General features: G+C 40.3%; 1 protein-coding gene across 1 annotated transcript in view; it reads left to right on the forward strand.

Annotated features, from left to right (window-relative positions):
* The window catches only part of LOC141599992 (putative inactive receptor kinase At5g10020), a 37,759-nt gene extending 33,181 nt beyond the window's left edge, over positions 1-4,578 (forward strand). The window contains exon 4 of the mRNA XM_074420141.1: positions 4,468-4,578. The gene's annotated coding sequence lies outside the window, so the exon portion shown is untranslated. The remainder of the gene's footprint in view (positions 1-4,467) is intronic.
* The last annotated feature ends 8,109 nt before the right edge of the window (positions 4,579-12,687 follow it).

Raw genomic sequence — 12,687 nt, forward strand, 5'->3', positions numbered from 1 at the left:
CTCTTCATCAGCTTCAATATCAACTTTCACGCATAGAGAGAGAGAGAGAGAGTGGCCGTGGGTGATTGACGGCACAGCAGGGAAGATCTAGGGGCTTTTGTCGACGGCCGTGGGCAACCCTGGTGGCGGCAGGAAAGGTAAGAGTTCAACCCTTCCTCTGTTTTTCGCATTTGATGTCGGGTTTTTGGTGGTTGTTTCGTGACTTAGGGAGCTGAGGCTAGTGGTTGTTGACGGGGTAAGGGAAATGGGTGGTTAGTGACGAGTGTTGTGGTGGTGGTTATGGTGGTTTAGGGCGGTGGAAATGGCGGCAGGAGGTGTTGTCGACAGGGGTAGACAAACGGGTTTCAGGTGGGTTAGATTGGTTGAGTTTTGGGTGGCACCACCGTGGACTAGGGGGAGGTCGAAACGGTGGTGCTATGGTGTCTGTGTGCGTGGGTTGGCGGCGAGTAGGATGGTGGTTGTTTGGGCAGGGGGTAGTTGTTGGTTGCGGTGGTGGTAAGAGATAAACAGGGGGTGTTGGTGAGGCACGGTGGTGAACCAGGCCAGTTGACGGCCCTGGTTCGACTCGCCGGCGGCAGTCGACCAGGTGGGGCTTGGTTGTGGGTGGCTGGGTTAAAGTGGGGAGCTGGCCTGGTGGTTGTCGGGGTGGTTCAGGCGGCGCGTGAGGGGTGTGAGCGAGAGTGAAGGTGTGGGTCGTGTCTAATCGGGTTATTCGAATTGTTTTAGTTTTGAAACGGGTTTTCATAATTTAAATCGTTATAATTCGTAATGGGTCGTATTCTTAATTAATTAATTTAGTTCCCGAGTCTTCTAAATAATTTATTTAATTTAATTCCGAGTTATTTAAATAATTAAAGACGGGTTTAAGTCGGGTCGTTGAGTTGCTCAATATTTGATTCGGGTTTTCTAAAGCGTATAATTCGTTTAATCTTTATTTATCATATTAGTTATTTAACTTAAATTCCCGAGTCTTTTAAAATAATTCAAGTCGGGTTTTGAGTCGGGTTTGTTAAAAGAGAAAAGTTACTATATCGAGAAAGTTTCCATTTTAAGAAATTCTATTTTTAGTAACCTTCTATTTTGGGAAGTTGGGTCAAATACTAATCGGGTTATTTTAGTTATCAGTTGGGCATAAGTTTGGTGTCGGGATTGTATTTCGGGAAAGCTTCTATTTTGGGAGATTTCTATATTTAGTAGTTAGTAATTATAAATATTTTAATTGTTTTAGGTGACGGATTCGTGAAGGATCGATAATCAGATTCGTTGCTTTATTTTTAAATTTGCTTGAATTACTTAATTGGAATTCTTTGGCACTTTGAGGTAGGGAAATACACTTGACTTATTATCGTTGTTGTTTAATTGTGTTGACTTGATTCGTGGTTGTTGATTTACGTTATGATTCATATATGGGAAGGTGATTGACTGAGTTGATCGTATTGAGTATGATATCACAACATTCGGTAGCTGGCATGATTTCATTCATTAATATATATATTGTGTTGCATTAATTTATGTTGAGCATCTCATATGCATTGGAGTTGGAGGATGGTGTAGGAGTGACGATGTTGAGATACGATGTGAGTTGTGATAAGGCCAGGGGCGGGTTGCAGACTTGCCCTGGTGTCCTCAGCTGCGAGCTGGCAGATCAGCTACGGTCGATATATATATAGTCTACCGGGGATCGGTATGGCTGGGTTGTCCGGGGTATGAGATATGAGATTTGAGTTGAGATGGAGATGGAGGTGACGGAGGAGCATGCATATCATATTTTATTGTTTCATTGTTTTCCCTACTCAGCTTCGCGGCTGACCCTGTGTATTCGTGTACGCCTGTGATGATCCAATTATTGGGGAGCAGATTGACAAGTATTTCAGAGACTTATGGGAGCTGGCCGGGAAGAGAGCTTGGATGACTGACTTAGTGCCTAGCCCACCTTAGTCTTATTAGTAGTTTTATCAGACTTTATCTCTTGGTCATATTTTTGGAAGATTTGTTTTAATTCCAGTTGTAATCTCACTATAAACATTTTAATAAAGTACTGTGTTTCTTTCCTTTGTTATCTACTGCCTCGGGTTTCCGAGATGGTGACACCGTCATTTATCTGAGGAGTCCTAGTTCAGGCCCTTAAATAAATGGGGGTGTTACATCGAGCTACAACCTCCTCGGCCTCATTAGCATCTAAAAACAAACTGTCTTTTGCAATAGGTTTGTTATATTTGGTTGGTGACAATGGTTTCAAATGATACTTAGCTTTCCCTTTAGAAACAACATAAACATTACTTCGTCCGTCATGTTCCACCTTCCTATCATATTGCCACGGTCTACCCAGCAAAATATGGCAAGCATTCATCGGGATTACGTCACATAATATCTCATCTTTATACGGTCCCAATTGCAAAGAAATTAAAGCCTGTTTCTTTACCATAAGCCCATTATTCCCATCAAGCCAATGTAATTTATATGGTTTAGGATGATTCTTAGTAGGCAATTTCAGTCTAGCAACGACATCCTTAGCTATAACATTGGTACAAGAACCACTATCAATAATAAGAGTGCAAATCCGACTGTTTACCTTACAACGGGAATGAAACAATTGCTCCCTTTGCTCGTGCTCAATTTGAGCAGCCTCGGTGTGGAGGCTTCTAAGCACCAACACTCCTTTCTCCTCGTCACTGTAAGGCTCCACCTCATGTACTTATTCCCCACCACTCTCATCCTCGACATCAATAGGTTCCGATTCAGATTCTGGGACAACGAAATTTGGAATTAAGTTAACCAGTTCTTGAATTGTCAGAGCTTTCTTTTGCGGACACTCATTGGCAATGTGCCCATATCCCTGGCACTTGAAGCAACGCCTCAACCGTGTCTCCTTAGCTTCCACCACCGTGCCTTTTCCTTTATCTTTAGGATCCTCATGTCGTGGTTCCTTGCTACTAGATGTGGTAGCGGCTGATTTCGAGTATGTGCTCGAATTGTTTGCGTAGTCACGAGTATAGGACTTCTTGCTCGTATCCTGCTTCTCAAATTTAAGAGCCAATCTGCAAGCATCATCAAAGTTATCATAATGTTGAATTTCCACCCTTTGCGCCAAATTAGTGTTAAGACCACGAATGAATCGTGCAGTCCTCAACTCTTGCTTTTCCTCTAGATCACATACGATACTCATCTTTTCAAACTCATTTATGTAATCAGAGACACTCGAACTCTCTTGTGACAGAGATGTTAGTTTTAGATAATTGTCCTGCTCATAGTCTCTAGGAAGGAATCTCTTTGTGAGGTGCTTCTTGAGTTTATCCCATGTTTCAATTTTTGGCTTCTTATCCTTCTTACGCTGCCTCTTCATGTTTTCGTACCACAAAGATGCGTACTTGGTCAATTTTAAGGTAGCCACCTTGAATTGCTTGTTTTCATCATAATTTTTGTACTCAAAGATCCTCTCTGCCTGATTTGAATCCAATCCAAGAATTTTTCAAAGCATCTCCATCTCCGTTAAACTCGGGAATGTCGAGTTTCAGGCCTCTATCATCATCATTCGTTTTTTTGGTTGATTTTGGCTGTCCGTCCTCTTCAGATTCAGATTGGGTGTCTGACTCGACCCGTTCAAATTCTTCTTTCTTTTTTCTGGCTAAATCCGTAGCTATGCTCTTTACTACGTAAGAAATCTGGCCAATCTCTGCCCTAATTGCATCCATATCCTCCTTCCATGGTTTATCTCCTTCTCCATTCACCATCTTCTCCCAAGACTGATTTATTAAGCAATAAATCGAAAACCTAAGCTCTGATACCACTTTGATATAGAATTAGTATGTTTTAGACGAATTCAATAGGCTAGAAATTATGCGGCGGAATTGTTATAATCTGACTGTGGAATTGACGTAAAAACAACGAACTAAATAGGCGAACAGAATGTAAAACGTGTGAATTAACAAAGGAACAAGATAGATAAGTGAATCTCGCTCAATACCTCGCAAGGTAATCACTCGAAGCACTCAGGGTAACCTCGCAAGGCCTGGTTCGTGAATCTCGCAAGAAGCAACGATGGAAGCACACCAAAGGTAGCTTTATTGTATTTCTGTAATCTCCAAGTAATTAGGTTACAAGGCTTTAATTTATAGTATCCTAAAAACCTAATCATACTTGGGCAATAAGTAAACTAGTTTCCTTAACTAATTAGGAAACAAATAACTGAAATAAGCAAACTAAGAATTCAGCTAGGATTAGGAAATTATAGACTTTCCTAACTTTATTTGTAATAGATTAATTAGCTAAATAATACTAATAACTCGGACCAGCTAACACATCTACACGGTTGGATTAACCGTGTACTCAACGTCTTCTGGGCCTTTATCCACCCAAGTGAGCATCGTCAAATAACTTGACCCAATCTTGAAGCCTTCGACCAAATGAGTTGCATTTCGACTAAGTAGCACTTCATTTTCAGTTTCCATCAATGCTCCTGCATCATAGGTCATGTCTGAAAATTTATGTTTTAGCGATTCTCAAAGCTTAGTTTCTCAAAGGGATATGATGAATTGTTTGGTGTATTTTTTTTAAAATATATGCAGTTCTCACAGAAAATAATTAGAGTGTATTTACCTCCATTTCGTTTTTTTGGGTTCTTTGCTATTAGCGCTCAATTTAGTTAAGGTACTAAATTTATTATTTTAAGGGTGCTTGGACCAATTACTTAAAGAATAAGTATTTTGGCCTATATGACGTAGTCCATCCATGAGAAGAACAGAAGCCTAAGAAAAGAACGCCAGACTAAGGGAAGTCTTCAAGCGCATGGGAGCAGATTCTAGATGACGCAAGCGGTTATTCAACCGCTCCCGAGTAAGGAGTAGTTACAAGGACCATGTGAAGAGGCCTATAAAAAGGAGGCGTTTTTTCAAGTAAATGACACGCAACTCAAACAACAACTACGACATGTTTTCCACACTTTTCTAGAAAAAACTAGTCGATCTTTTGATCTTAGATTTAGTGTTAGATTAGATTAGCATTAGCATTAGATTAACTACAACTTAGTCGCTCTTTAGCCATTACATTGCGGCTCCTATCAAAGAAAATCGAAAGAGTACCCATTGTGTTTGACCTTGAGTCACACCCGTTTGAGAGATTGCTTCACAATAATCACAAAGGTCTCCATGTGAAGATGTGGATCCTCACTTGGCATCCCTCCGAAATGGCTTCTTTCAACAAATTGAATGAAAGCTAATTTTGCTATGAAGTTTCTCGTTAGGTGTGTGGGTGTAGGGGTGCCATTGGGTAGACTATCTTCGATAGCTACGAAATGTGATGAGAATTTTGGTATGGTTGGTTGATTTTGTGGGTGATTTGAGGGGTGGTTGGTGTAATACCCCGTATTTTGATAATAACTTATGATAATAATTTATGTAATTTAGTAATTAATTAAAGGCATTTCTTATAATAATTACAAGTAAGACGTTTAATTAAATAATAAAGCAAGTAAGCAAGTTGGGAATTGAAAATGGACTGGTATTCCTATATTGGGCCGTGTAATTTTATGGGAAGGTAAGGAGGCCGAAATTATATGTAGGTGATACGGGATTTTATATCGGGATTTAATAATAAACATAAGGAAATAATAATTAAGTAAAGATACCAATAATTATTTCAATAATACTATTAATAATAATAGTGTAATAATAATAATAAAATTAGTAAAGATAGTATGAGGGAATCCTACTTATGGTAAGACTAATATATTATATAATAATAATAATAATAATAATATAATGGTAATAGTAATAATGGCAAATTCCTATAATAATTGGAATAAGGTAATTGTAATAATTTCCTAATTGGCCTCACATACTCTCTAATCTTAGACTATAAATAGCATGATAATTCTGAAAAATAATTCATAAAATAGAAGAAGTAGCTTTTGGAGACGGAAGAGGCAATTAAACGATAAAAGGATAAGACCGTCTTAATTTATATTTATATCGTCGTATTCAATTAAAATAACTTTTAAACACCGTATACACCACCGTGATACACGCCATTGACCTTAGTAGTTACCTTTGACAACCGTGATGCTATTAAGACTGTTTGTGACCATCGTTGACCACCGTAGGTGGCGGTTTTGGCGTCTTAAGGGGGTGGTACCGTGAACCTTTAGACGGAGATTGTGGCTAGTATAGTTGACGACGTGACCTGGGGTTGGGATGGTTGGTTAGGTCGGCGGTAGGAGGTCTTACTGGTAGTGTTGGGGTGGTGAGTCGTGGTGGTTGGTGCGGTGGCTGTCGAGTGGGTGGTTGTTTGGGGTGTTTGTGTAGTATATAGGGTGTGCGTCGTTTCTGGGTGGTCGTGGGGTGTAGTGAGAGGTCGTGGCTAGTGGTGGGACCACCATGGGTCAAGGGAGACCACGGTGGTGGCCACTGGCTGTTGGGGTGGTGGTTTGGGTATTAGTGTTGGGTTTAGAAGGGATGGTTATGGCGTGAAGGGTTGTGGGTAGCTGGTGGTGGTTTGGCTGGTGGTTTAGGGTTGCTGGTGGTCTAGGTACGGTGGGGGATGATGGTGACCTATAGTGGTGGTGGTGGTGGTCGTAGATAGGGGTTTGAACGTGGAGTTTGTGTTTGTCGGGTTTTCGGTAATGAAGAGGTTGTGCTTGTGGTTGCTAGGGCGTCTGTTTGTGGCGGTTGGAGGCGGTTGTAGCTGGTGTTAGGGGCATGGCCGGTTGGGTTGTCGAAAGTGGATACTCTCGGTGGGGCCTGGTGGTGAGCTTGGTAGTGTCGGCTTGGGTGTTTTAAACGGGTTCTATGTGTGGGTGGTTGTGACGGGTTTTACACGGGTTAAAGGGGGATGTTGTGCGTGGGTTTTACAAGGGTTAGTTGTTAGGTTTTATTTAATTATTGGGTCGGGTTTTCACGTAATAATAATTTAAGCGGAAAATAATTAAGATAATTAAATTATAATTGAATAAATTAATATAAGTAATTGGATAATTAATAAGTAAAGTATAATATTTGTGATATGTCGATTTACGAAGAATTTATAATCGGGTTCTGATTGCATTAATTATTTGGACCGCTTGAGCTGCTTAATTAGAATCGCTTGCCAGGTAGGGATAAATCCTACTCAACTCTTATTCGATAATATTTGGTTTATTGGATGGCTTATATTAAAGTGAATTGATCATATGTGAATTGTGTTGGTTGATATCAATGTAATTGTTGGAAGGGAGAATTGTATTGTATTGTGTTGGTTGATATTGTTATATTTGTTGGAAGGGAGAATTATAATACGTTGTGTTGGTTGATATTAATAATTGTGATGAGTTGAATTAATTGTAGGATTAATTAATAGGAATAATCCATACTATGGACGCCCTTCCTATAATAATCCAAACTACGTTTTAACTCACAATAATCCTAACTATCCAACACCCTTCCATGACTGAACTTGATCATTTTTATTACCTGTGAAAGCCGGTCAGTCCTTATTTTTGTTCCTTCTTCTCCTTCACCATTCTTTCTCTCCCTCTTCTTCAACTTTTTTTTCTCTTCCTCTATCTTCTTCTTTTTACTTGAACCTTTTTTTTTTCATTCTTTCCTAAATATAATCTTCAGTTTAACAAGTTAACTTACCTCCTTTATTTTAGTGTGCTTTTTTAGTTACCTGACTCCACCCCCTTCTTAATTGTTTGCCATCCCAATCCCTCCCACTCAACCCTCCTCCATCACTATATCACCACCACCTCCACAACCGTTATTGTCCACCCACAATCACCACCACAAAACCGCTACCACGACTCATGGACCTCCTACGGCCACCATAAAAACACAACTCCATAACCGTCCTAATCCCAAATTAACGTTTACTACCCAATTAAAATGGGGATCTAAGGTTATGAAAAATCACGGTTTTATTTTGTGCTTCATAATCTCCTTCATTTTATTTCACAATCTCCTTTATTTTGTTTCATTTGGTATCTGAACACGCAAATCGAGTGGGTTGACTTGAACAATGGTGGTGGTGGCACCACAGGCGATGCTCGGATGCAGGTGGGTCGAGCCGATGATGCCTCGATTGGTGAGCGATCGTGCTGTTGGTTGTCGATAGGTTGCTTAGTGTTTGTGGGTTAATGTCAGGTATGGTTATTGGTGTTGGAAATGATGGTAAAAATTGTCAGTTGCCATGATCTTATGAATATGATGGTGGAATGGCCATTGATGAAGCATAGGATGGTTTGTGGGTAAAAATCTTGGAAATTTTTGCATTTGGGTGGGGATTGCTAGTGACGGTGTAATTGCTTTTAGCTTAAGTTTTAATTAGTTAGGCCATGTGAGTAGGAATTGTAATTTGTTGGTGTTTTTGGGTAAGTTGAGATATGGTTTAGAATTGGGTAAGAGTAGGCAGAAGATTGACAAAGATTAAGGGAGTGATTAAGATTTAGTAGGTGAGAAAATAGGAAAATAAAGACAGAGAAGTATCAGCGTATAAGATCATTTAAGCATACGTTGCCTGAATAACAGGTAGCTGGTCATTTGGGGGTAATGTCGGAAGAAAGTGGGATAGTTAGGATTATAGTGAGTTAAAGCGTAGTTTAGATTATTATAGGAAGGGCGCCCATAGTATGGATTATTCCCATTAATTAATCCTTAATTGTATCGTTGATTGTGAATGTGGCTATCGTGAAAAGCTGTGCGACAGTCAGTTGTACGTTGTTGAGGGAGTTTGTACACTGGGGTGATGGTAATATGTACTTTATGAGGGAGGGGTACTATTACATATTGGCGGTACGTTGTTAAGGGAGGGGTACCAAAGTAATGTGATCATGTTGTTAAGGGAGGTGTGCTAAGTCATGGAAAGGAGCACGTTGTCAGGGAGTTGTGCTATGAGAATGGAAAGTGGATTGTTATCATATGTTCTTGTTGTTAGCATTTATTCCTACTCAACCTCGTGGTTGACAGTGTATTCGTGAACACATGTGGTAAACCATAATGGGGAGCAGATTTGACAAGTACTAAAGATTAGCTGACTTGGGAGCTATGGGATGCGCGAGGACTTGGCCAATCTACCTAGAAGTCTAGACCACATAGATTGTGAGATCACTTTATTTATTTCCGCTGCGACTTGTAATTATTTTATATTAAGTTTTAGTTAGTTAAGTTATAACAAACTTGTAATCATTAAAGTTTTATTTAAAGTACAGTTGAACTTTGTTATTCACTGCCTCGGGAAACCGAGATGGTAACAGTCCCATTTACTTGGGAATGTCTTGCTAAATGCTCCTTAATAAATGAGGGTGTTACAGTTGGTTTGTGGTTCCTTTGAAAATGAATTTACAAATTCAATCCCAATGTCAACTAGGCCTCTATCACTCAAAGAACTTGATCCCTTCATGGTTGAAGTAGATCTTCTTTCAACAATTCTAAAACCTCTTCTAATGTTTCTCAACATTCTTTCAATCTCCGGATCAATTTGTAATGGGTTACCACGATTTGATCTTCTATGCATAAGATAACACTAGAGAAACAATTAGCACTACTTTAAGTAACAAGGTCCCCTAAGGTTAAAACAAACAAAGTAACTACTAAAAGCACAAGATAAAACAAAAGCAATTCAAATCAAATTCAGAACACCGTCCCCGACAATGTTTAGTTAGGTGCTTGTAATAGTGTCAAGAGTGTCACAAATTGATTGGTATGAGATGAGTGTAACAACTACAACTAAAACAATTGAAATAAAATGTAAATAAGTGAAAACAAGAACCAGAAAGTAAATAGGGATGAAATCAATAGGAGAAAGACACTAGGGTGTCATGGGTTCATAAGGGCGATCAAATAGTAAATCCAAAGAGTATGAGTTTGGTTTGGTCAAGGTCATTATATAGTGGAACCGGACCTTTCGGTCCTACGGCTCATAGGTCAAGAAGGGTTAGCTTTTAGCGTACACCCGGTCTTCCCACTAGCATAGTGCACGGTCTAAAAATCCTTGAGTTGGTTTATGTCTTACAAGGCTTTGTTGAGTGGGTCGAAAATCATGCAAGGTTATTATAAATCATGCATTTCATCAAACTTAACATGTGCACTAAAGCTAGAACTTACAACAATTTAATCAACCAAATTAACTGATGAAGTATGGATCTACCCTTTAATCATTCCCCCTAATCCCCCATTAACCCTAGCTAGAAAACTACTCACTCATTATGTAACACCCCAAGAGATTTGACAGGAAATTTGTCTCACGTCGGGAAAATAAGGAGTTGATATGTTTATAAAGGATTCTACCCACCAGTTAGTAACAAGGCCTTGTACTTTTGCGCTTAACTGAGGACAATTAATGGCCCAAAGGTACACATCTCATCTTATTAGGGTTGTGTTACGACAATGGTGAGTCGGGTTGTTAAACATTATCATGTTGATCATGCAAATAATGGTGTCAATCATCAAAGCAGTAGAAAGCATGATGAACAAAGTATAAAATAAGGATTAACAAGAAATAAAATAGAGATTAAGAAATTATACCAAACTTTAAGGAGATGAACTCGCCTGGGCTGTGGCTTTGCCCTCACGGGTTCTTCTGCTTTTTTCTTCCTTCTTCAAAAATTGCCCCATAATCGGTGGGGATGGCCCTAGGTCGTGGCGGCTGACTTTATTATCCTTAAAATCCTGCTTTGTTGTGTAATACTACGGATTTTCTTTGGTGACTACGCCGAGTAGTGCTGTTGTTGTAGTCTGTTTTGGTTCTGCCGAGGAATACTCGGCCGAGTATAGTGAATACTCGACTGAGTAGAGGATACTCGGCCGAGTACACACTTTACTCGACCGAGTATCCGGTCTGGCGAAGCGTATTTTGACGGTTTGATTAGGGAATGTTTAGGGTTATTTTTATATCCCTCGCCAGTTTCTAAAACCTTATTTCAAACTTCATCATTTCTACGATTACCCTAATCACTCCCTAATCACTTCCTAATCATTCCATAGCATCGTGGTATGTGCGATCTTCGTGGTTCTTGTGTATAATTCCTCATTCTACTGTTGGTAAGTTCTATTTCTATGTTGTTTGTATTCTTTGGGGTTACTGTATACATATATGGAATTGGGAATATGGGGGATTGTGCAATGTGTAATTGTGTTATGTGATCATTGTATAGGAGAAGACTTCGTAGAGGAGCCTTTCTGATTGTCCGAGTTTCGTTCTACTGTTGATTGCTAAGGTAGGGTTTCCCTACTCAGTTTACTGTTCATTGTTAAGACATGTTTGTTTTGGTAAATATTGTTATCTGCTAATCATCAGAGTACGGGTGTTGTGGTGACGGTGTTGGTGTGGAGATGTTGTGACGGCTGTGATGTTGTGTGATTGTGATTGTGGTGGAGTCACTTGCGGGAGTGGTTTCACACCCTAGTTCACCCTCCGTGGAACCCGCCACGGGAGGGGATGTGCACATTAAGGGACAGGGCTTGTTAGTCGCTCGTTGATGAGCTGGACTAGGTGGGAGCGGCTGCGGTCACCCACTGGCGGCGAGGATTACCTGTTGCGATGAGTAATCTGGCAGGGCTACACACTTTGGTGTGTAGTCGGTTACTTTGTGAGATCGGGAGACTGGGGTTGGAGGATGATCAGCTGGTTGCCTCGTTTGTTTGTCTTATATTGATTGAGTAATACTGACCCCGTTGTTGTTTGTGGAATCTGCGGTGATCCATTCGGGGATGGTGAGCAGGCTTGACAGGTATTGCTAGTGGTGAGCTTGGGGCAGTCATGGGAGCGTTGTCATCACCAGTCATAGCATCACCGTCCGAGTCTTAGTTTTGATTTTACTAGTTGTCAGACATTGAAGTTGTATTGTTGAATCAGTTTTTGGATTTTGGTTTGATGTAGACTTTAACCCTTTATGGCATTTAATAAATGTGCTCAGTTCAGACGCTTTTGATATGTACTAACCTCGGGTAACCGAGATGATAACACACTTTCATGGTAGGGTAGTCCTGGTAAGGCACCTTGGTATGATGGGGTGTTACAAAGTGGTATCAGAGCCGGAGATTCCGGCACCTAAACAAATGAATCTAATGAACTTAGGGAGTCTAAATAAAATGAACCCGGGGAGAGTTGTTTGGAGCTACCGCAAAGACTCGGGAGACGTCCCGGAGTCGCAATTTGGCCCTCATTAACTCGAGCCGGTCACATGGGGAAGTGTGATGAGAGTTGTGTCTTGTATGTGCATGTTTGTGAAGGTTCCTGTAGATGATAATTGATGGTTGGAAACATATATATGGAATTTGTAGTTTGGTGATTTGAGAAATAGTGGAGGGGACGGGTTTGTGAACTTTTGGTGCATCGGATTTAGCATGTGCATGATTTGTATGATTATATGTTTATAACGTGGCAATCCGTTCCTGTTGATATATGTTTGTTGGGGAAACAGAAAGCATGATGGGGGACTTTTACTGTTTTAACCCGTCTATAGTATGGCTCGGCCGAGCAGGGCAGGTACTCGACCGAGTAACCAAGCACTCGACCGAGTGTTGTTTGGCAGTGAGTAGCAATGGCCACAGTATGTGCTAACTCAACCGAGTAAGTAGGTATACTCGACCGAGTAGTGACTACTCGGCCGAGTATTGTTTTTACTCGACCGAGTGTTGTTTCTGAGTTTTTGACGTTAGCTAGTGGAGTCGAATACTCGACCGAGTATCTGGGATACTCGACCGAGTATTGTAGTAT

Source organism: Silene latifolia, chromosome 9 (assembly GCF_048544455.1).
Source record: "Silene latifolia isolate original U9 population chromosome 9, ASM4854445v1, whole genome shotgun sequence".
Taxonomy (NCBI): domain Eukaryota; kingdom Viridiplantae; phylum Streptophyta; class Magnoliopsida; order Caryophyllales; family Caryophyllaceae; genus Silene; species Silene latifolia.